The 26,343-nt window shown below is 32.4% G+C and overlaps 2 protein-coding genes across 3 annotated transcripts in view; one reads left to right on the forward strand and one right to left on the reverse strand.

Annotated features, from left to right (window-relative positions):
• The window catches only part of LOC145255755 (uncharacterized), a 142,305-nt gene that overhangs the window by 73,518 nt on the left and 42,444 nt on the right, over positions 1 to 26,343 (reverse strand). The gene's annotated exons all lie outside the window — the stretch shown is intronic.
• The window catches only part of LOC145255756 (uncharacterized), a 130,250-nt gene continuing 127,402 nt past the window's right edge, over positions 23,496 to 26,343 (forward strand). Inside the window, exon 1 of one of the 2 annotated variants that reach the window (XM_080114407.1) lies at positions 23,496 to 23,540. The gene's annotated coding sequence lies outside the window, so the exon portion shown is untranslated. The remainder of the gene's footprint in view (positions 23,541 to 26,343) is intronic. The other variant, XM_080114405.1, reaches the window with a different exon arrangement.

Here is a 26,343-nt window from a genome sequence, read left to right on the forward strand (position 1 = left end):
GTTTACTTTCGTAGAAAATATTAAGTTTATTTCAAAGGGAAGGACAGGTTAAGCTTGATATTATATTCTAAATATTAGTCGTGCCGTTGTATATTACATACCGCTTCATAGTGAAGCTGAGAGGCACTACAGAAGTTGAGAATAATATTGACAAATAAATCTATAATTTTCAGACATTTGTTTTAATGAAATGGTGTCAACTATATTCGAAAATACATAGAATAACATCCTGACACGTCCTTGGGCATAAGAAGATATGTTGAAAGATAAATAAATGGAAATAGATATGAAAATCGTATATTTTACTAGACGTCTTAATTACTCCCCTTTGTTTTGTTTAAATATTAATGGATGATCATGTTTTCACAGCAAAATACGTATTACCATTAAATTATCTTTTAACAGTTTTCTTTTTATTCCTAGGCTTTGCTCGGAATAACAGTTACCGCTACGTACTGGAAAGCAAAACACAAAAATAATTGGCAAGGACGTTTTTGTTATTCTAAATAGTTAAAAGTTTTTGTTATTCTAAATAGTTAAAAGTTTTTGATATTCTAAATAGTTAAAAGTTTGTGTTATTCTAAATATTTAAAAGTTTGTGTTATTCTAAATATTTAAAAGTTTGTGTTATTCTAAATATTTAAAAGTTTGTGTTATTCTAAATAGTTAAAAGTTTTTGATATTCTAAAGAGTTAAAAGTTTTTGATATTCTAAAGAGTTAAAAGTTTTTGATATTCTAAAGAGTTAAAAGTTTTTGATATTCTAAAGAGTTAAAAGTTTTTGTTATTCTAAAGAGTTAAAAGTTTTTGATATTCTAAATATTTAAAAGTTTGTGTTATTCTAAATAGTTAAAAGTTTGTGTTATTCTAAATAGTTAAAAGTTTTTGATATTCTAAATAGTTAAAAGTTTTTGATATTCTAAATAGTTAAAAGTTTTTGATATTCTAAAGAGTTAAAAGTGCAAAAATTAAAAACATTTGTATTCGATTATTTTTTAATTAAATATTTCATTATTCTCATTATAACGTAGTCATCGTGCAGAAGTGGTTGCTGACACGAATTCGATTTTTTGCTCATTATAACGTCCTATTTCTGTTTGTAGATGGGATGACGATATCAAGCAAGATATGGTCCCTTCTGATTAATGAGTATCTTCTTCTCAGCGTGAAAGCTCCCCTTCCTTATGTTCAAAATGGATTTCTTGTCCGCTTGTCAATGTATAATTGTCCAGACAAATAAACAGCAGAAACCGGAAGTCAAAAAGAGCCGACAATCTTGACTATAACCCTCACTTTCACTTATGGCTTTGGAAAACCTTCAAGTTTCCTTCATAGACGTGCCTGATTCTAGAGGGAATCGGCAAAACCAATACAAGTAACAGAATCAGGTTTGTCAAAAAATGTGTTAATAAAGCCCTGAAATAAGATTAATAAAATAAAACGAATTAGATATATACTTTCTTCCTACTGCGGGAACACGTCGCACAAAAAAACAACACCAACAAAAAACTCTGACCTCACAAAAATAACTCAAGCAGCCCCGTCGTCATTTCCCGCAGCGGTGCTTTGAGCAATTGGCAATAAACAACCCCCTTCCCAAAAGGAAAAAGTAAAGTTTGGGGGGGGGTAGCAGGACTACACCCTACACAACTGAGCAGAGACAGCTGTCGTCACAGTGATACACCTTCTCTCAGACTGATTGTCGAGGACGTGTCCCCAACTGGCACGGAATGCCGCAGAACTCTTACAAAATGTAGTATCTATTTACTTGCTTCCCATGAGTGAAGAATTAAACACAATATCGATTTTAATGTGAAGAAAACCTAGTTCTTCCAAGAGGGTCACTTCGAATTAAAACAAAAATTAAAACTGCTCCAGTCTAGAAACATTTCTCCTTCACGGATGTATGTCAGAAAAGACGAAATGCACTACTAGAACAGATGATAAACTTTTCTCTAAGCCAAATTGCATTTTATGGATGTCTAGCCCCGAATGCAGACCCCATATTGTTAGTGTAAAATCCGTCATATAAAATTAATACCAGCATTAAATTTCACTCAAGATAAACTGTGTTTAATCTTTGCATACGGCTTTTTTGTTATTACAATCCACGGAGGGAATGACCACAAATATAGAATAGATCATTCCAAATCGGAGACAAAGTTGATAGTAAAATAAATGCCAATTAATGGAGAGGTGTTATATCATTTTTTTTTTTTTTTTCGGAAGTTCACACATCTGTGTTTGGGGAAGAGGAGGGCGTGCTAATTTCATTGTTTTGCTATTCATTCTCTCAATTAATCCGGTCCATCTCAATTATACTTTGCCAATTGAATGGAAGCCGCTGTTGGGGGTAAGCAGCCGCTCAGAATAAGCAAGTTAGCTTCGGGCATGGAAAGATCCACTGCTGGGGCGGAATTTCCCAAAGGCATCAGAACGCCATTTCGTGACTCGCTGCTTGCAACAGAAAAGATGAAGGAAAACGATCCCCCCTCCCTCCCACTTTTCTTTTTGACTTTCTCTTTTCTTTTCAGTGATTCTGGATATATATCTATAGGTAAAATGATATAGTCCGCTTTGATGAAGAGGTTGGTAATTAACAGATGCATTATATAGGCACTAGCATCATCCTACACGTGTAGAGACGGCAGCCTGGTAAAGATTCACTTGGAAAATTTATATTTTAATGTATATAAACAGAAGACTAAGGTAAAAAAATTGAATGAAAATAAAATCATATTAGACGTTCTATATTGACCATTACACACACACACACATATATAACTGCATATATGAAAGAATTTGAAAATCCATATTTATTAGATATTTTATACATGCGCAGAACAATCGTAAAGTGCATTGAATGTCTAGAATTTTGTAGAAAAAAAATAGACTTGGTCACTGGAACTTAGCGTACTATTGCATATATATATATATATATATATATATATATATATATATATATATATATATAGTAATTTATAAAATATATATGGCGATTAAGCTACACTGAATATTCTGCGTTTCATCCACTATAGGATTCGTCAGGCTTATGCGCATAAGCCTGACGAATCCTATAGTGGTTGAAACGCAGAATATTCAGTGTAGCTTAATCGCCATATATATTTTATAAATTACTAACTAGCTCTACCTACGTATTGAGCACTTTTGAAGTAAATACTTAAAGTTTACGCATAAATCTATACTTTCGTATATTAGGTTTATGTGAGTAAATGAAGTAGTTGTATATATATATATATATATATATATATATATATATATATATATATATATATACATACAAGTTCTGCTCGAACGAATATAACTACAGATCGAAATATTGTCATGTGAGTATAGCGAAGTTTAAAAATGTATACATGAATATATATATATATATATATATATATATATATATATATATATATATATATATATATATATATCCACATATAGATTGTTTCTCTGTATCACTGCTCTTCAGTGTGATTAGACAAACAATTGCATCAGGGTAGGATTAAAGCTAACTTTTAATATATATAATAAATACAAAAATAATAAAAGACAGACTATAACTTGTTTTTATCTGTCCTATAACAAAAAGGTAAAAACTCAAATCGACAAAATATTATTCTTAATAGATAAATACTTCCCTAAAAACTATCTAAATTTATTATTAAGGAATATCATTAAACTTAATTATTGTTGCGTCGATAACATGCAATTAATAATAGATAAATACAATAAAAATTATTAAAGATAGTTACAATAATAATGTTGCTAATGTTATTACTGTTAAGATTAATGTCAACTTTTTGTAATTGTAGAATAACATAATTGTCTACTAATGAATAAAAATTCCATAATAGCTTATGTTGCATACGAATCAATAGTAAATATCAACAATGAATAAAAATTGTCCAAAGAATCATGGAAAATAATTTAAACTGTAGACATAATTATCTCATGGCATTCAGTGAAAATTTTAAAATAGCACCATACTTTCTAAATATATGAATCGGAATAAAATATTAGCTCTAATATCAATTGGTAACGTAAAATGAGTTCCCAATGCAAGATACAGCGTAGAAACTGATTTTTTTTTTCAAAGAGAAATACGAAATCATAAATTTCAGAATCTAAATTACATGAATTTATAGCTAAATGAAAACACGTAACGAAATACTTGCTTTGCTATTTCTGCCAAGATTAATTAAAAAATGTTTTCTAAATTACTATCAATCAACATTAAATATAAAACAACGGGGAAAATCCCATTAGAGAACAAATTCTTAACAATTAACAAAGTAAATAAAAATTGTACAATAAAATGTAATTGGATATTCGTGATCGAATAATAAAAAAACTCCAATAAGATGAATTAATATAAAAAGGAATAAACATCAATAAATATACTAGAGTAGATGATTCTCATTTCTTCTGGCTTCGTCTTCTTTGCTATCATATGGTACATCGACCACCACTCCTGCCGGTCGATGAAAACCGCGAAATTGCAGTAAACTATTATAGTTAACATTTATGCGGTTTACACGAGTGAAATTATGTTTCTGTGATATAGCCTCATCTGAGCGGAAATAATTAATATAACTTAATATAATCTAACAACTCATTAATATATATATATATATATATATATATATATATATATATATATATATATATATAATATTTAAATAAATATGTATTGACAATTATTTGTATATCTACAGACACTAGTGTTTCAGACTTTCGCAATCATCAGTGTGTGAAATGATAATTACTGTCAGTCGGGAGATTCGAACCCAGTCACAAAATCATTTTGACTTCCGCTATCATTTAACTTCTAGGCTACCAGAAATTAGCACAAGAATTTAGTGAAATTGAGTAATTATAAATACTAAGTTAGAACGTATAAACAATAAATAATTAGAAAGAATGAACGACAGGGTGTCGAAATATTACATTTCATCGCTTATGTTGATTGGTTTTTCTTAATTCTCTTAATATGTTCCATCTTTGTTTTCTTAAAAGGATCTTTTTATAACGATAACATTTTTATAAATAAGTATTAATCATTATTTTTATACTTGCAAATACTAGTGTTTAATGCTTACACAATCATCAACGTAGGAAGTGATGCTTACTGCCAGTCACAAAGTCACCCTTGACTATAGGTTAGCATTTAACGTCCAGGCTTTCAGGAACTAACACCAGTAAGTAAAAAAACATTTTAATTTCGCCGTATTACTTGAACATCAAAAGTGAAAAAGATTAAGTTTTAACAATAAAGAAACAAGAGTTATCCGCCCATGTTTATTTTGATTTTGAATTTATATATTTTAAAATATAGAATAAACAGACAAACTGTTAAAAACACATTAAGATGCAAAAAAATCTTATTTTTTTTATCATTAATAGACTCATATTTGTTAGTATTATTCTGCCATTCTTATTTATATATTGTTTTATTTATTAATTGCTAATCATGTGTATACCAAAAGACAATATTTTATCACTTATAGCGACTTGTTTTCTGATTATTATTATTATTATTATTATTATTATTATTATTAATCTACAATTCTTATTTATATAATTTTATGGTTAATTATTTTTTCACTAAGGAACAATCCTTTAATTTTATTTGGGCTTAAATAATGAAGCAAATATTTGTTAAAATGTCTGCAATAAATTCTTGTTTTATTTATTAGATTAATTTAGTATGTACATTTATGATTTAATATTTTCAAGCCATATTGGCATGTTCTACTATTTATGCTTTGAAGAAAAGATAATCATAACCTATGCAACAAGTCGGGTTGCATACACGAGTTTTCGTTTAAGAAGCACATGAAATAGAAAAGCAAATATTTATTTTTTATATCTTAATTTATTTCGCTTTTTCATTTTATAATTACGTTTTGTTTTTATCTTTATAATTTAGTATTTCCCGCTAACAGTTTCTACTATTTTTATTGCGAGATAATCTTAATATTTCTGAATTGATAAGCGCGGATGTTTTTTTTAATCCTATATATTTTTTCACAATAACTATTTCTATGAGGTTAATTTCTGTAGTCTCTATGTATATTTCATATTCGATATCAATATTATTATTGTTTGCTGCTTTGTATATTATGTTAGTTGCGCTGGAGAAGTTCCACCAACGTTTACTGAACATCTCCAGGGAGGACTATCGCACTAACCTCAGCGTCCTTCAGGGGGGGGGGGCAATGTAGGAACCAGCTGAGGTGGTCGGACCACGTTGTCAGGATGTCGGATTCCCAACTACCGAAATAACTCTTCTATCGGCAGCTAAAAGAAGAGCTGAGGAAACGATATAAGGATCTTCTGAAAACAAACCTGAAGAAGTGTGGCATCAATACATACACATGGAAGACCCCGGCCAAGGGCAGGCACACATGGAGACAGACGATCGCCAAAGGGACAGTTACCTTCAAGGCCATCTGATGTGCGAACCCTGGGGAGAAGGTAAAGAGGAGGAAGAGAGAAGAACGTCCATAAACCAATGCTCCAAATGGAAATGGAGCTACCTGTCTTCACAGTAAAAGGCCGTTCAAGGCCAAGATTTACCTTGTCGGTCACCTCAGCACACACTAAATCCTAGAATATGACCACCATCCTCACCGCTGATGTGTCGCCAAGAGAGAGAGCTGCTAAACATTTATTTGTTAATGGACATTTGTTTAATTTTACAATCAGAAAAAAATGGTATTGTTAGTAATTATTTTATTGGTTCTAATTTCTCTGGCTTTGTTTCTGGTGCTCCTACAATTATTGGTATTACAGCAATTTTCTTCGTGTTTTGATAAACACCATGCACTTCTTTAGGTTTTCTGACTCTTTAATTTTATCTCTGTGATCTTCTATTTGGCAGTGTTCTCTTCTTGTTACCTTGGATTTCATACAGATCGTTCTAATCGTTTTTCTCGTGTTGGTGACAGTAGCGTTTCTGTTTCTCTATTAAGGTGTCCTTTCTGTAGCCACGTGCATGTATTTTCCTTTGTTTGGTTCCTTATATATATATATTAAAAATAATATATATATATATATATACCGCTCCCCATGTGGGGGTACCAAATTGGTTAAAAGGGAAAATTATTCCCAACTCGCATTTAGGTAAAAATGCACTTTCGTAAATAATTGAATTCATTCAAAAAAATATCGCTAAAAAACCAAAACAAAGCAACATCTAAGTAAATCGCGACATATCCAGACAGTCGGCGAGATGGTAAGGGGTTAGGCTCATTACCGTTGGGTCCCGATTTCGAATCTCGCTAGATACAGCCACTCTGATGAGTCGTAGACGACGAAACACGTGTCAGTGGATAATTACATTTTAAAAATAACATATATATATTATATTTATGTATATATTATATATTTATATATTATATATTTATATATATATATATTATATATTTATATATATTATATATTTATATATTATATATTATATATTTATATATATATTATATATTTATATATATTTATATATATTTATATATTATATATTATATATATTATATATATAGTTCTTGCAGCTGCTTCTTTTCTCATGTTGTTTTTCTTGCGTTCCCTCAATTCGCTACGCAGCTTTTGGTAGCAATAAGCAGTAATCAGCTTCATTCTATTTTTGTTTTGTACTTTTCGAGGTCTTTTATTACAGCATTCACACAATATTCAATTCTTCCCAGTCTTTTTGTCGTATTTTATTTACATAGAGTTGGTTAGCATTAACTCTATGATACAGTGTATTATTCATGGTCATTAGTTTCCTGGTTATTTGATCCATGTACCAGAGTTTTTATTTTGTCCAGTTTATGAATGGTCTAAATTATTGTAATAATGATACAAACCAAGTATATATTCATTTACTTAGTTTCTACTATGTAATATAGTTTCAATTGCTTCTTCTTATGTACTACCTTTTAATAATTTCTTTTATAATAATTTAGTAAATTCTTTTATGATATTTACTTCAAGAATTCCCAGATATTCATAGGTGATGCGTGTATCAAGTGTCCTCATCACCTATCGATGTGCCTTCTATTGTTTCAAGTTTTCTCTTCTTCATCTAAAGTAGTGCACATTTTTATTTCAATATCCAGGCACAATATTCTATCTGTGTTTATTAGTAATTCTACCTTTTTTTTTTACCAATACTCCGTGTGCATGAAATGTTTTATTTTCTCTTTTATACCCGTAAATTTGTGTTCTGCGTTGCATTCCCTGTGAATACAAGTGAGTTGCATCAACGCTATGGCAAACAGTAATGAAGATAGGGATTTCACAGGAAAATGCATCTCTGTATTCTTATCTCGGATATTTGTTGCCCTCCAGTTTCTATTGTTTCTTGCTAGTTATTATTTTTAATGTTGTTGTGTACCCACTTGGAGTTCTCACACGAATAATCAGTGATTGCCGATTGGTATTAACGAGTGATGCTACCAGAACTGTGAGCAGCAACACATGCCCCCAGATTTCTATCCCTTTCCGCCTCTTTCGAAGACCGTTTATAATCATTTTGCGTTATTGCAACACCCGTTTACTACCGTTTTGTTGCTGATGATCGTTGATTTTCTTTTGAATTTTAGTGTCAATAGGCTCTCTCAAGGTTCGAATACTATTCAAGGCCTTCCATTATAGGCAATAGATGGTGCACTTTCTCCTCGGCCCTTCACAACCTTTTTATGCAATACCAGCCAAACTTCGCGTCACCATAAATATGTGTGTTGGTTTCCAGGGATTGAGGTCGAGATCTTAGTTTGTGTGGTTTCTGGCAGTTTCAGTTCCCTTGGGCTCATGTAATGTACTTTCTATATAATTTTTCTATTTCTATTTACCTGTTGTTAGTCGAGATTTTCTGATTTTGTGGGTTGATTATCGCATTCGAAGATCTCTATTCATAATAGATTAAAATAAATGTTGAGCGATATCTGTGTTATTTTTTGCTTATTACTAAGATTCTGTATTTATTTGCCCATTAGCGTTTAGTGAAGACTTTACACCTGACGTCGAGTATTTAAAAACCTACGATGAAAGGTTCATGCAATGCTGTGCTGATTTTTGGTTTTGTAGGTTAAACGCCAACTATTGAGTCATTCATATAATTTCGATGAATGAGCAAAAATAAATCTAAGTTCTATCTTAAAAGGTCAAGTGTGCAATGAAAAAGCTCATATCGTTAAATATAAAAATATATTCACAAAAACTAAAGTTACAAGACTATAACTTTTGTTTCTGAATTGTTGCGATGAGGATTGATACTTTGTATTATTTGAATGAGTCGAACTACTGTTCTCATTTCGAGTGTTATTCGCACAACGTTTCGGTCTATGTAACATCCAACCTTCTTGAGGTGTATCTTGTTGAACTCAAGAAACTGCACTGAATTTCGAACTGAATCCTTTGTTTATATCTCGGGGATTAGCATGCTAGAGTTTGACAAGATACACATAAAGAAGGTCGGGATGTACATCGACCGATAGGTTGTGCGATTAACACTGAAGCAGTCCAGAGAATCCCAATAATACATTTTCTGTTGAATAACAAACTTATTAACAAAAAATGTGTTTTTTTTAAATAATACCGTTTCTATTCCGTATTATATATCAGAATCAATTTAATGTTATTTTATTGTTATTTGTATATTAAACTAAACATACACGTAACTCGTTGGGTCACAGCTACTATTACTATTCTACTTTTAATTTTATTCGGGAATAAACGTTGATATAGCTTTTTAGAAATTCTTTTTGCATAACTAAATATAAGAAGTCTCTATTCTTCTGTATTATCATTATTGTTAACTCACTAGGAGTTCTTACACAGGTCATTATCAATGATTACTCGCTGACAAAAACCAGCAGTGTTTCTTGGAGGCTGAAGGGCAAGTTACCCAGATTTCTTTACGTCTCTCGATAACCATTTTTTCGCTGGCAACGACTATGACTTTCTCTGGAATTTGGGTGACAATAAATACACCTAAAGTCTTAGTACTCTCCGCACTCTTCCAGTAGAAGTCTGATTAGTGCTCTCTCCCTCCTCGGTTTGTCCATCGCCCTCATCCTTTATGGCTATTTTGTACGGTATTATCTGAGGTTATACCATCACTTTGAGGGAAGGGGGCAGTTCATAAAATCTTTTGTAGTTTCAGTTCGCTTGGATTCATGTGTTGATTTCCTTGTGGTTTTCCTTTTAGTTCTATCATAACTTTCTTATGAGTGACTAGTATTCCTAGTTTAAATAGGTTGGTTTCCGCATTAAAGGATTTCCTTTAGGATTTCAACTATTTTCACCATTGCCGCCCATTGACTAGTTTCGGTCTTCGCTTTGATTCCAATTTCTCTCAGTCTTTTTTTTTTTTTCAGACAGCTCCTAGTACTCTTACGATTATTGGTATCGTATTGACTTACTTGATGCACGATATCCCTCTCAGTTCTCTGGCAGATTATTATTTGTACTCAGAAGAATCTTTCACACAGACTAACATCAAAGATTTCTCTCTCTGTCAACAACCTGCGGTGTTCCTTTATTATTATTATTGTTATTATTATTATCATCATCATCATTATTGTTATTATTATTATCATCATCATCATTATTGTTATTATTATCATCATCATCATTATTATTGTTATTATTATCATCATCATTATTATTGTTATTATTATTATTATTATTATTATTATTATCTAAACTATGATTCTTTGTTATTTTTATATAAAAGTAAAAGTAGTTTACCATCTAATTTATATAAATGTACAGACAGACTACGCAAATTTCATGGCGACGCTGCTTTCTGCTAATGGTCAGAGATATTAAAGAGTCAACATAGTGTGAGCGGTAAAGAGGTAGCAAAACAGACAACTTTTCAGTTACTTATCGATTACGACTAATAAGAACAATTAAAATAAAACTTTGTTTTCAAACATAATTCTTAGAAATAAGTTATATTTTAGTGCTAGACTCGACGTTGCCCGTGATTGAATTAGAATCAACGAATTTTTTATACTTCTAGTATTTTTATTGCCATTGAAGTCGGTGAAATTTCCCATTTACAAATCAATTCGATTGATTACATACTCTAGTCGAGAATATGTACAATGCATTGGAAGAAAGCTTCACGTGCCTCACCGCAGTGAGAAACCTTACGGTTGATTTTATAAAATTATCTTTATATAATCGCTTGAATTAAAGTTTAAAATACAAAAGTAAAGTATTATGGTTTAATTGTGCTCTAAACAGAAGTATTTATTTTGAACGCATCCCGTTTTATCAACAACAAAAAAAAAGCACTAAAAAAAACATGCTGTTGATTTTATACGCTGGTTATTTCTGCTTGTAGAGTAATAAAACTTTTAAAATGCTTTTGTGATGTTAGACTGTATAAGGTTATAAAATTTGGTCAAAATAGGATTTTTTATACTTATCAGAGGAATTCCGATACAGCATCTATCTAAGAACAACGCTTTAAACGTAAAGTACATTTGTGTGAAATTTCAAAAAATTGGCCCACTTGCTTCCAACTCCATAGGGAACTCTCCCCCCCCTCACACACACACACACACACACACACAGATAAAGAGTATTTTATATAGAAGTATAAATAACTTTTGTGTTATTAAAATAAAAACGTTGGTTAACTCATATTCAGTATAATAATGTTATCTTATAGCTTTGTTTTCGCTTCAAATTTAGTCAAAATGATTTAATTTGGGAGATGGCACATACCACGATGCATATTAAAAAAATCTGCACTGTATTAAGGTTCACAGCAAAAGTTCAAATAGTTCGGGTTGCGTGAGTGCTGCTTACATTCCAGAGAAATCTTCGACAACCTCGTGATACCATTCGTCAGTCTATTGGAAAATGGTTGACGAACAAGTTAAACATATATCCTTCGCTCTATAATGATAATAAAAAAAACTTATGTGTCTTTATTTGTATATAAAATAAAGACTTATCTTAATGTGTATAAATATATTAACAAATATCCATCAGTCTCATCACCAGAAATTTAGCGATTAAAAACGGCTGGACGATACTATTTCAAGAATTCATAAATTCAGAAAGAAATTCTCCATTCCATTTTTATAAGACACCCACCTCTTTCTTCCCCCCTTTCTTCTACTTTTTGGTTTTTAACTTTTCAGTTTGAGGCGTTTTCCTTTTTTTCTTCTTTCTATTTTTAACTACACCGAATGCGGCGTTATTTTATATGAATATGGATTTTAGTACAAATAGTCGAGCTCAATGGGTGACCATACCGGCAACATTTATTTTCTAGTTATAATATTATTATATTGTGAATAAAAATTGAGATCATGAAATAATGAATTAAATAGTATAGGTTCATTCATTCAGAAATGGTTTCTTAAAGGATTGTATTTTTAATGGTTATCAATTTAAACACGTGACCTTCAAATTATTTTGTGATTGGATAAAAATATGATTGAATAAGCATCACGTCCCAAAATGTCTTATCCGTACATTCTGTTGTTGGAAGTAATTCATATTCTTATTTATAACTAACCGTAACTGCACGGCGATGCTTGGGCACCTTTTTTACTATCAGTTCTGTTTTGCTTTTTTTTTTCTTACCGTTATTTTTTCCTTTTAAAATTAAGATTTGGAAAGTTAAATTTAATTATGATTTCGTTTCGTCATTAAATTATCAATTAAAGCAGATTGTAACAAAATTTAATTATTATGATTTCGTTTCGTCGTTAAATTATCAATTAAAGTAGATTGTAACAAAATCATAACAACTTGCTTTGTTATTTTAATCGTGTTCATAAAATCATTGGGTGGAAATAGGTTCATAAAACTTGCAAACTTTTAAATTAAAACCTTTTAAAGCCAGAACTGGTTTTCTACATGACAATTTTTCCAAATTTCTGTCAAAGTAGTTTAAATTCTTCTAAATTATTTAAAAGCAGCTAATATTTATTCTTTGACTACTAATAAATAATTAAAATATTCTTTAACGAATAATAATTAAAATATTCTTTAATTAATGATAAATTATTATAACATTTTTAACTAATAATAAATGATTAATATATTCTTTAGCTAATAATAAATGACTAATATATTCTTTAACTAATAATACATGTATAAAATATTCTTTAACAAATAATAAATGATTATAATAGTTTTTAGCTAAAAATAAATGATTAAAATATTATTTAACTAATAATAAATAATTAAAATATTATTTAACTAATAATAAATGATTAAAATATTTAACTAATAATAAATGATTAAAATATTCTTTAACTAATAATAAATAATTAAAATATTCTTTAATAATTTTATAATAAATGATTATATTTTTTTAGCTAATAATAATTGATTCAAATATTCTTTAATCTATTACATAAATTTCAAACGTCGGTTTGTTTGTGTGTTCATATGTTCGTATGTCCGCTAATAAACCTTCGTCAGCTGTATTAGACCGGGTTGAAACCGGTACCATCTGAAAGAGCGATATATCGGACGCATACTATGTGAAAATTAGGAAAAAGATTAATTCTGTGGTGCTAACTGAACCATTTCTTGCAAAGGGGGTCAATTTGCGTGATGAGATTTTCGCAAGTCACGCTCGCATAGTAAACTAAAAGTATGTTTAAAAACTTTATTTTGCAGGGTCATGACGTCATAAGTCGTCGTGGTCCGATGCCCGTAAATATTTTTTTATTTTTTTTTTTGGGGGGGGGGGGGGGTCGGGCGGGCAGTCACTGCTAATTTTATTGAAAGAAAAGTTTTTTGATTCATTTTTTTTTGGGGGGGGGGTGTAGGTTGTTACCTCGTTTTTGGGGGCAAATCAGTACTTTTGTGGGGGGTTGCTCAATATCTTTAGTATAGCAGCTTTGTCCAAACCGAACTTCATGTTCACCAGGGCAACGCCGGATATCCATGCCAGTCTATTATATAAATCTCAAACGTCGGTTTGTTTGTGCGTTTGCGCGTTTGTTTGTGTTTTTGTGTGTTACCATGTCTGCTAAAACTTTCATTAGCCGCATCGGACCGGATCAAAACCGGTACCAACTGAAAGAGCAGACCCTCAGAGGCATAATATGTGAAAATTAAAAAAAAAAAAAAAAAAAAGATTAATTTTGTGGTGGTCAACTAGACCATTTCTTGCGAGTGCGATCACTTTTCGCGACGAGATTTGGTTGAATATTTTAATAGGTCCAGGGAAAGATTTTTTTTTAAATGTTCCTTTTGCGAATCAAAATAACAAAATTAATTGGTGGGGGTGGGGAGAGCAATATTTAGAGCAATTTTTTAGTTACCAGAGCAAGGGAGGAGTAATATATATATATATATATATATATATATATATATATATATATATATAGAGAGAGAGAGAGAGAGAGAGAGAGAGAGAGAGAGAGGGTGATAAAGAGATAAGTTTAATAGAAAGAGGGGTGAGAGAGGAAGGAGAGGGAATATGGAAGATAGGAGAGATAGAAGTGAGAGAGGGGTGAAAACGAAATGAAGGGAAGGGAGATGGGGGATGAACAGAATCTAGAGAAAAGTTTTAAAGTAACTATGTTACACACACATTTTTAAAACTTATTCTGTTATCCATGTTCCTGGGCAACAGCAGGTAATAATGCTAGGCTAGTTATAACAACAAAAGATTGTTAGACAAGTTAGGCTCAGACTAAAATTATATGTGCTAAATATGTCATATGTACTGAATAAACTGTGAAAAACATTGTTTTATCAATAATTTCATAGATGTCATTTTTGCTTGACTCAATCTGAATTTGAACAAAAATCAGTAGATTGGGAAAGGGCTGTTTGTCTGAACTGCATTAGAATGCTTTTTAAAGCTCTAATAAAATTTTTAAAAAATAAATACAACAGATTAAATTTTAATCAGTACGCAGGGAGAGCTTTATGACAAATTCTCATATGAAGTTTTATTGGACTGCCAGCTACTTGTGGAAGCTAAGCAGTAGACAGGTCATAAATATCCTCTCAAAAGAGGTCAAAAGACTTGAGCGACGAACTGTCTCTCGGCCTTTTTTTTTTTTTACCATAATCATTTTTTTTCCAACACGAACACTGACAACTATGCATATTTAATGGTTTTATTTTCACTGAAAAAAATAAAAAAATAAAAAGGTTTTTCTTTACAAAATTCATTGGCACGCACGTCTAATCTGAGTTGAATATTCATGTTCGTTCAACTCAAATCTTGAATCGTTCTTTCTATACACTAAAAAGTCACCGCTGTTCAAGGCCCGGAGGCAACTAGAGGATAAGGGTTAATGAGAATGCTATCTTGAGAGGATTAGAAATGATGGGTTAAATGGTCAGAATGTGATCATGTTGGAGGTTTTACAATAATTTGTTTACACTGAACTTAACTACTATATTGTATTCGGTTGGAAAGTAGTCAGACAGTATTGAATTCGACAGATAGGAATTAATGGAAAGAAACTTTATAATAGTTGGGTTAAGTTTTAATTACAAAGAAAAAGAAAGGAAAATTCTGTAGAGTAGTGACGCTAGTCAACTTTTTGCTGTGAATATTTTGACAGAGGAACTAGATATCGGAGCTCAGTCGAGCATCTACCATAAAAATTACTATAAAGTAGAAAAAACTAGCAACGCTTCTTCTGTGAGAAAGGGGTTGTGGGGAAGAGAAGAGATTATTCCCTCTTAGATTTCGAAGTCGAGCATAAAGATAACTTTTGAGCTTTTTAAAGTTGGACCTGAATAACATTTAAACTGACATATTAAACTTTGCTTCTGACTAATTAGTTTTCATTTTTTTTTTTATTGCCGTACAATGTTATTGGCACTATAGTATCGTACTTCGCTACAGTTTATTTTTAAAAAAATGATGTAGTCCCACTCGGACAACTGCTATATAGAAACATTTTACAAGTATGACCGAAAAATCAAAACGAAGGAGAAGAATTACTCAAAATATATAAACAGTTGTCTCCCTTACAAGTAAAATTAATTTTTTTTCTGTATAATTAAAATAAAAAGAACTGCAAACAAATATAACTGACAAACAAAGTCAGTGGATCACGAGCAAAGTCAGGTAGGGACAGCTAGTCTATTATATAAATGAGAATCGTAATCCTGGATGCATGTGTAAGACTAAAAGTGAGAAACTACAACAGATACACTTACAGGCTTAACAGTATCGGATTAACTGTGTCCTCGATTACGGTTATTGGGGAAAAAAACTATAATATCCGTCCTCTTCGGATCGGCAAGTATCAACTTTGCATACGAGGGTGAACAAAATTACTTTAAGAAAGGAGAGATAGAAGAATGTGAGAAAGGCATAGAGAGAAGGGGAAAGATATATATAGAGAGAGTGAGATGGGCAGAGAGAGAGAGAAAGAGTGTGTGTGGGAGGGGAGAAGGGATAGACAGAGCAAAGCTAAAGAAGATGAGATAGAAGTTATAAAAGAAAGAGACTACATATGTTTTGTTTAACTATTCTGTTTTGTTACCAATGACAATTTCTCTCCGATGAACGCCGGATATCTCTGCTAGTTTAGTTATAAGGAGGACTTGCCAATAACAATCATATACGTAAATAGTCTCCACGTCTCAAAAGAGTTTAGGTTTTAGCTAAACATTTAAATATACTAAAAAACGACCCTGGTGTCTAACTCTGACCCGTGGGGAGGCATAGTAAATAGGTACAATCAAAAGGATATCTTGGGTTTATATTAATGTATTTATGGAGAAAGTAACGTATAAAACAAACGTAAAAGAAAGAGAGGAGAGAGAGAAAGAGAAATAGGATGAGACCAATACAAACGACGAGAGAAATAGATAGAAAAAGACAACGAAATATAAAGAAAGAGAGGGAGAAAGAGACAAAGAGAAAGAGAGAAAGAGAAAGATATGCATAGAGAGAGGGACACAGAAAGCAACAGAGAGGGGGAGAAATAGACAGAGAAAAAAGAGGGGAGAAGATGACAGAAGGAGTGCGGGAGAAAGAGTAGAAGAAAGAGAAGGAGAATAAGGCAATAAGAAAGAGGCACAAAGACGGAGAAAGACAGGTAGACAAAGAGAAGAGAGAGAGAGAGAGAGAGAGAGAGAGAGAGAACGAGATGGTGAAAGAGACGGAGACAGCAAAAGAGACGAAAAACCAATATAGAAAAAGGAAGACATTCATTCTTTTATCAGGCTTATTATCTGCAGTAAATAGAAACGGGCGAGATATGCGACCTACTTTACGAATCTCGTTTGCTATTTCCCATCGAGTTTCTGTTTTCTTACTTTCCTGTGTGTTTTATCATTACACCTCCACCGCCGCCCTCCTCCTCATTCTGAAAATGGCTCAGGTAGATGAATCTCAAACTCTTGAGAAGCGTACATAAAAACATGTAGGTTTTGTGGCGTGGGTGGATTGCAAGGCCATCACTTCGGCCGTCATCAGAAAAAAAACCTACGTGACAGGTTTTGCAACAACAACGTCGTCATTAGAAAAAAAAAAAAAAAAAGAAAAAAAAAAAAGAAAAAGAAAAACGGGGCCACAAAAAAGAAAAAAGGTCTCCTGCCCACCCTCTAGATAATCTACCTGTTCACTTGTCTGGCGCTTGGCGGTTGGATGCAATTAAACTAAGAAGGTATTTGAAAACGTGTTTATCAAACAGACATACAGGGATGTGGTGTTATTACAAAACAAAATATAAAATAAAACACCCTTAAATAATTGGAAGACGAAACAAATGCCGAGACACGTAATATTATTAGGTCAGTGGTTATCAGTTCGTAGAGTTGATTTCCTCTGTGGAAACGATTCAAGAGTCAACGTAAAAGAGTGGCGTCGTGTAGTCACTAGAATTGCATCGTTAGGCAATCGTCGCATATGTCATCAATCAAGGACACATACGAGAGAGAAACAAATAAGTGCTATTATCCTGATATTTCGTCTGTTTTGGTTGGTTCACATTACATTTAAATTTCTGCATTTTGGCACGGTTCCTGTTTTTACGAGTATACCTCGTATCATACAGAAATTTACGACGTTTTTTATCATACAAAGATTTAAATGTATTGCAAACAAACATCTTGTTACCAAACTCTCTACTCAAGTTGTCTTCCTATAAATCTGGCCCCTAACTCAGTAATCCATTACGTTTATGGCAACATGCTTTATTTGAGATATACAAAATATTTGTTTTTAATTTATGACTGAAACTTGATATACAAGTCAGAAATTTATTCAAATTGTTTGAATTCTAGAAAGGACTGTGAATTTCATTATCCCATGTGCAACATTTTTGGTCACCTTATATTCAGAGAAAAGGGGGTGGAAGAAAGGGGGAGAAGTAGGAGTGAGAGAGAATGAGGGGAAAAAGAAAAGGGCGTCTTTTTCACCTTTACTTTGTGTAATAGATTTTTTACAAATTCGTTAAATTTATTATTTTAATTTAATTCAGAATCTATGGGGCTTCAAAATTGCTCACACTTGGCATCTGACGGATACAAATTTTGGGGACGCTTATGCGAAATAATTCCGCTTTGGCTTGATATCTAAAAGGAAAAAATATCTAGATTGTACGCCTCTAATTGTTTTAATATACGAATCTTCACATCCAGCCATGATTTTTCAGTTTTTTGCGTGTGTGCACCGTCGTGCTAGGACTGACGAAATTTTGTCGATGATTCACGGAAAAATGACGAAAATTGAGTTGGTTTAAATTTGTTTAAGATCCTCATTCGATGGTTCAGATTATTGAACGTTAAGGGGGTTAGAGTTAGCGTTTCATGTTCGGTAATCATACATTCTTTATAAATCAATTTACAGGCATGTTTTCCTTACTCTTTGTTGTAGACCCATGCTAGGGGTTACAAGTGAAAGAAACCACAAGTAGTGTAAAGTGTATAAAATATAATATGTATTTATCATAAAGAATACAGGATCCACTAAAGTGGTATGAGAGGAACGTGTTCGTAGCATGCGGTTAAACATGGTATGAATGTCTCCATCTAGTCTCTGAAATCAGTGTTATTCATAGGACTGCTTGATTCCACTTAGTTCTCAAATACGAGTGATTTGTACTCCACAAACCGCCTCCCGAACTTTTCATCCCATGGGATAATCGTATAGCTCTTTTTCCTGAGGTTAATCTCTATCGGGTTGGTCATTTCCTTGTCCTGGAGGACCGGCGTTGTCCGGCTGCTTGTGGTATTACCAAGTCGAACGTGTCATATATCTGGTCCATTGCTTCTTGTTCAGCAGGCGGTTGTCTTTCGTCACCAGTTATACGTTTCCGAATTTGGTTTAAATGTTTCTTGTGCGTAAATCTTGGACCTTCGATAATGTAGACCACCCGCCCGATCCTTTTCTGGACCATTCCCAGTTCCCACATCGTGCTATTTTTGTGTACCTGGAAAAATACCTTTTCACCAGGTAAATACCTCTTTTTAGGAACTATAGTATTTGGCGGTTTCCCCTGTTTTGGCAAAAGTTTCTCGAAGACCGGCCTAATTTTCCTCGCGAACATTAACTCTGCCGGCGACATCTTTGATGGAGTTCTTTCATTTGGCGTAATTCGGTAAACTTGTAAAAACTGTTGTAACGCCTTTTCTGAGGGCGTTCCTTTAGCCTTCTTCAGAGCTCTTTTCAACGTGTCTACAAACCTCTCTGCCTAACCGTTCGATCGGCGGTGATAGGTTGGCGTCGTTATGTGGTTAACCTGGAAATCGAAATACCTCAGGCCATTATGAAAAAAACTGTCTACCACTATTAAATAATAGTTTCCATCCAGTGGGCCTGCGTAATCTACGTATATTCTTTGCCATGGGTGGTCCGCTTTAGGTCATGGGCTAAATTGTATTGGGGCGCTTTTGCAGCCGATGCGCATACCTTACACGACTTTGCCGTACCTTCTATATCAGTGTCCATATTCTTCCAGTAAACGTAGGACCTCATGAGGCTCTTCATTCGCGTAGCCCCTAAGTGCCCCGTATGAAAATTCTTTAGAATTTTCTTTTGTAGTGTAGCTGAGATTACTACTCTTTCTCGGCACAACAGTACCTCATTGCACATAGAATAAGCTTCCACCGCTGATTTAATTTTTGTTTCGTTTCTTTGATGAAATTATCTTCTCCGGCCTCCCTTATTATATCTTCTAAAGTGACTGGTAGTTTCTTCATCGTATTACATAGTATTTGTGTATAGTCCTTTTCACATTGTAGTGACGTTATTACTGTGTCTTCTAGCGGTTCCCTTGATTTCGGGATTAATCGCGACAATCCGTCTGCGTGACTTAACTTCGCAGATGTAAAAAATTCCATACTAAAATCGTAATTAGAAAGTAGAATGCCCCCCCCATCTTTACAGTCTGTTGGCTGTGTAAGTTGGCAGACCTTTTTTAAAGCCAAAGATGGTTATAAGCGGCTTATAGTCAGTTTGCAATTTAAACTTACGACCGTGTAAAAATCGGTGGAATTTTGTAACACCGAATATGATTCCCAGTGCTTCCTTTTCGATTCGAGAGTAATTTTCATAAAAAACAACAGTTAAACACGGGAATGGAGGGGACTTTTGCTGCAGCAGGAGTTGGGGAACTTATTAGATGTGAGAAGTCAATCAATGCAAAGGAATACATTCGAATATAAAAACAGGACTGTTACCAAGTATTCAGAAGCTGGGAATGTCCCAGAGCATTATTTTGAATATGATAATGTCCCTGCACACACTGCTAAAGTCACAAAAAATGGTTTTTTGATAATTCAATCGATGTGATATTTTGGCTAGGTCAAAGCCCCGATTTAAACCCAATCGAGAATATTCGGTCCATAATATCTTTTGCATTGGCTGGAAGAACTTTTTCGATTAATGAGAAACTGTGGGAAGTTGTGCAAAGCGAATGGAATAACATCTGTTCTTCACTGTTCAACTTTAGTTGAAAGCATGTCTAAAAGGATTGATCTATTAAAGAAATCGAAAGGGAATGCGATTTCATACTAAGCATTTCTTAAAGTAAATGTCTTGTTTTCCGTTATTAGTCTCGTTTAAGTTTACTTGTCCAATTGTTCTTTGTTCAATATAGCTTTTAGTTCAATAAAATGTATAAAATTTGTTAGACCCATTTTTTTCTAACGAGTATATATATATATATATATATATATATATATATATATATATATTAGTACCGACTCAAAAAGTTAAAATTTAGATGCCATCGGCTAGAATCGAAACCTAACCATTTCGTGCTCTAGCCGCGTTCCCTACTGTTTGAGCTTATAAAACAGGTAGATAAGAATGATTTCAAATTAAACCACTTTTAGCTATGATTAAATTTACGCATGCATAAAACTGATAGAAATATGTCGGCAAGTTGAAATAAATATTTCTATTTGTTGACATTTTTGTATGCGTTATTCATGTATCCAAACAAACATTTTACTCGTTATAAACCATCCTTAGTGTATGATTACTATTTCCCGTTATTTTCAATGTTATGTGACCATGAGTTTAGTCGGTTAAACACACATACATCTACTGTTTTATTTATAGTGGTTAAAAATCTGTTTTAATAATCCTAATTCATCATTTCCTGTTCAATTTTAGTTTAATTAAAAAAAGAACGAATCTTTTGCATATAAGCCCCGCTAAAATACACCACAAAAAAAAAAAAAAAAGAAATAGTTAACCAGTTGTAAAAACTAAAGTTATACTAGCGGAACCTGTGGAACTTCCACAGCACTTTCTACATCAATTTGTATAATCTAGAGGTAAACATAATATCCCTTTTGCACATATGTCTATCATTATTAAAAACGACTCTTTCTTTCTTCCGTGTCATTGCCAGCTAAATATTCTTTAAAACAATGAATATTATCTGCTTTTTTTACCGTAATAATAATCATCCGATAAATAAAATGAATGCCACTTTTTTAATATATATTTATTTAAACATGTACTGTTTTCTTTTCGTCGGGGTAAACATAATTTCATTTTAGAACAATTCATTTTATAGTGGGTAACATTTAGATTTTTATTTTATCTTAGCGATATGAGATTAATGACCATTTAAAAAAAAAACGTGTGTTTAAAGTAAATGGATATGAAATATCTTACCATAATATTATAGAGAATGTTTTGTAGACTATTAAATTCACCATAATGCATTTCTATTTGTTCGTAAACAAATCAGCTATTTTAAGATTTTGTTAATACTTGGGTAAAAGAAGAAGACTTAATTTTGTGACCCTTCAAAAATTTAACGGAAATATTTAAACTGTTATTAGGTTAATTTTTGTCTTGATATTGTATGATTTTCACCTGTCAATTAACTCTGAAATCAGGATGTTCATGCAGTAATTTGGCTTGTTAAATTAAGTTCTGTTTTTTTTTATTGCCCCAAAATTGACATAAAATCACAGTATGATATAACTGTCTGTAATTTTATTTATTTATAGTAATTTTTTAAATAACTCCTTAAATGATTAATCATTCAAACACTACCGTGTTTGAATATATGGTTAAATGGAAGCTTTAGTCGTTTAGAACTGCTTTAAAGCTTCACCGATCACTCATTTTTCAAACAATTATTACAGTTTATAGATCACCGTCTCAGCTATATTGTGAAAAAAAAATTTCAATTTTCGTTCAGTAAAACAAGTTATGATGAATTTTTTGGTGTTCAAAATCGAAAAAATATGTAAGGAGGTGAGCGACTTTTTTATGACTAGTTTCCATAGCAACCACGTCGCTTCAGCGACTACTGTTGCTACTAGTTCACTGCTGTCGCGAAAAGAGAAGTAACAAGTGAAACAGAGAGAATGAACGCATGAAAGAGAGATAATTGGGGGGATTTTATTAAAAGCAGACGAGTGCTGTACATTGTTATTACATATGTGTTTATGGGGACAAAAAATAAGACTGAAATTAAACAAAGAACAGGTGAATTTATTCGAAGCCTAGAAAAATCATGGATTACAATAGAAAAATACGAGCATGAAAAATAATATGGTTAAGCTTAAACATGGAAAAGTAAACGACAACATATTCTAGTAAAAAACATAAGTTTATAACTTAAAATATTGCAGCATTAAGATTTTTTTTAATTCAATTTATAACATTATATAATCAATCCTTAATGCAATGAAGGAATACGAGAGATATAAAATAAAAAATTAAATTAATAAATGAAAATAACACTTGTCAAAAGGAAATTAAAGTCGCCACTAATAAAAGATATACAGCCATAAAAACAACCTAAGACATGGGAAATTTTAAATCAAGGGGAATAAATAACCGCCGAGCTAAAATGATCAACCACCACCTCGCTTAAACACGGGAAACAGCATCCCCCCTTCCCCGTACCACACCTCCATAAAAACCCATGCTTACATTCACAACGTACACACCCAGAATTTTTCCCGGAATGTAGATCGCACCCAAATATCTTATATAAAAACCAATCTAATCTTGACACCCGTTTCAATACCGATTCTTTTTTGGTCTGATGAAGTGTTGTCCCTGAATTGAGACTCCACTGAAACAATAAGGTTTGTATAATAAACAGACTGCATATATATATATATATATATATATATATATATATATATATATATATATATATATATATATATATATATATATATATGCTCTTTATCTTGTTATCTTGGTTGAGCATATAGGGGTATGGAATAACAAATTGCCACTAGCGTATAATGTGATGCTCTTTATGTAAACAAATAGAGCTTAGACGTTTGGACAATATTTGATCATTGTAATTTCACATACACATCTTAGCAGCAGTCAAATTGCGTAATGGTTAAAAGTGCCGACTGTCGAGTTTCAATCCTGGCTTTAGATGTCAATCCGCACTGAAGAGCTGTGATGCAGCGAAACAGTCATTCTGTAGATAAGATTTACATTATATATATATATATATATATATATATATATATATGTCATCCATATACAGTACTGTTTCGCTGTTTCACAGCTCATCAGTGCGGCTAGATATATATATATATATATGGGGGAGGGGAATAATTTGTACAATTTCATTATTACATGGATCGATAATGGATTTGTATCAGTTCATGTGTTTGACAGCCATACTATTGTACGTATCTAATGCACCTAGACATGTGTTAACTGTGTATACATCCGGTTATATTTTTCCTCGCCGCGTGATTACCAAATAGAGTGTAAATCGTGGACTTTAAAAAAGAAAAAATTGAACTTAAATTCTAATTTTCCAAATAATAAATGTTTTTGTTTAATGAACTGTTTTTAGCGAACGAGAATACGAAAATACGCACTTGTTTGCATCACCTGCTGTTAGCTCTGAATGCTTTGACACTGATTGCCTGATGATTTTTTCTTTCTCTTAAAAGACGAACACCCGATGCGAAAAGACATCGTTTTAATTCCGTCCCTATTTGACAGGTTACTTCAACTCAATAAGGTGTGAAAATTTATTTTTCTTGAGAGAGTGACACCTTACCAATCCTATCGACACTACTCATCTCAATTCTCTACTCGCATAGCTATAATTTCTATCTCACTTCCAAATAATTAACCCAATACTACTAGGTTTCCATTCTATTACACACACGCATACATCTCTCTCACTTCTCAAGGAAGCACAAACATAATACATGATAATAATCCCACTTGCCAAACATCACCATAAGATTGAATTGCTTGCGAAGCGGTTTGCCATAAACTCCATATCGGACTTCGCAAACCACTCCCGTCATTTTCCATTACGGACGGAAACTGCACTATGTGAACTAATCATTACCTCTTTTATATCCTGGATATCGTAAAAGCATCGATACGTCAGCAATATACGAGTCAGATCTGATCCTTGATATAATAAAGAAATATTTATTAATCTGACCTTTATCCTATTCAAACTATAACAAATACCTTACAGAATCTACCTTCCCCGGTAGCTGGAAATGTTTCCAGTGATATCAAGTTTTAAGAATTCTAGCAAAAGAACAGGCTTACAAAATTATCGTGCCATACATTTCCTTGTGCCCTTTGGTAAAATCTTTGAAACATTAATCAATGTAGCGATAGCCACAACCTTAAAATGGTAAACTTCTCTCTTGGCAACAGTATGAATTTAGATCATCTCGTTCAACTGCGAATATCCAACCAGTCATCTCCGAATATATATACACACTGGCTAAGCTAGGTGAAATCAGGTAGGTAGGGCTAGGTATTTCCAAAATAAAAAGATGAAGACCTAACAACGGGAATACACCCTCGACATGAGAGGTAGGAATTTGACTATTTGTGACATGCAAAGATTGTGTTTAAATGTTTTTTCTCCATAGAATTGTCTAAAGAGTTTGCTATATTCAAAATTACAATGATAACATTTTTACCGTTTGTTGAAGATTGTTAACGAAACAGAAATATACCCTTATGAGAAAATAAAAGAATATGCGTTTTCAAGAAATTGTGAATTGTCCTTGAAAAAAATACATACATAAAACTTTATACGAATAGAGACATAACAATTAAAATGTAAAAATAAGTTTCCGGATGTAAGCATATTTGGAAGTCACTGGCGCACCTACACATTAACTTGACGTAAGCAATAATACAGTATGACGAGACATTTCTCAACTTGAATAAGCGTTTAAGCAAGGCACACCCTTACACAAAAGAATGCGAATGTTACTAAATTTGCTCACCATACAAAACAGGTATCACTTATCTATAAATAGATGTAATAGAACGTATAAACAGCAATTTAGGATAAAAATAGATTTCTTTGAATTTACCTACAATTTAGATGAGTAAATGGCAGCACGGATAGAAATCTACGTTTTAATAAAACGCCTGCATAATTGGGTGGGCATTTCTTTTAGTATTCATTTATATTATTCTTATAAATGAAAGAGAATAATATTTCACCCTATAAAAAGAGTAAGATATATATATATATATATATATATATATATATATATAAAGTGATCTTATCTGTCTGTCCGAGAAACGGATTCTACCAAACTACTCTGTCAATTTTGGATCTGTAGACTTGAAACTTGATATATAGATGATTTGGCCCTGTGGAACAAATTCGATTTGGTCTTTAGCCGGTCAAAATAACTGCTAAGGAAGCAAAATTTGGGGAAAAAAGTAACTTGGCAAGCATAATTCCACTTAAAGTTCTCTTGTACGCATGCGCAAATATAGATTTATACATAAAAGTCGGTTATATTTTAACGTTTCCATATCAACTGACAATAGCTTAAACGGTAACGACTAATACTGGAACAATAAATGATGGGATATTGACGCTAGATGATGGCACCTAAGTCATTCTTTAAATCTTTT

The sequence above is a fragment of the Euprymna scolopes genome, chromosome 31 (assembly GCF_053919585.1).
Source record: "Euprymna scolopes isolate OS-2025 chromosome 31, ASM5391958v1, whole genome shotgun sequence".
NCBI classification, from domain to species: Eukaryota; Metazoa; Mollusca; class Cephalopoda; order Sepiida; family Sepiolidae; genus Euprymna; species Euprymna scolopes.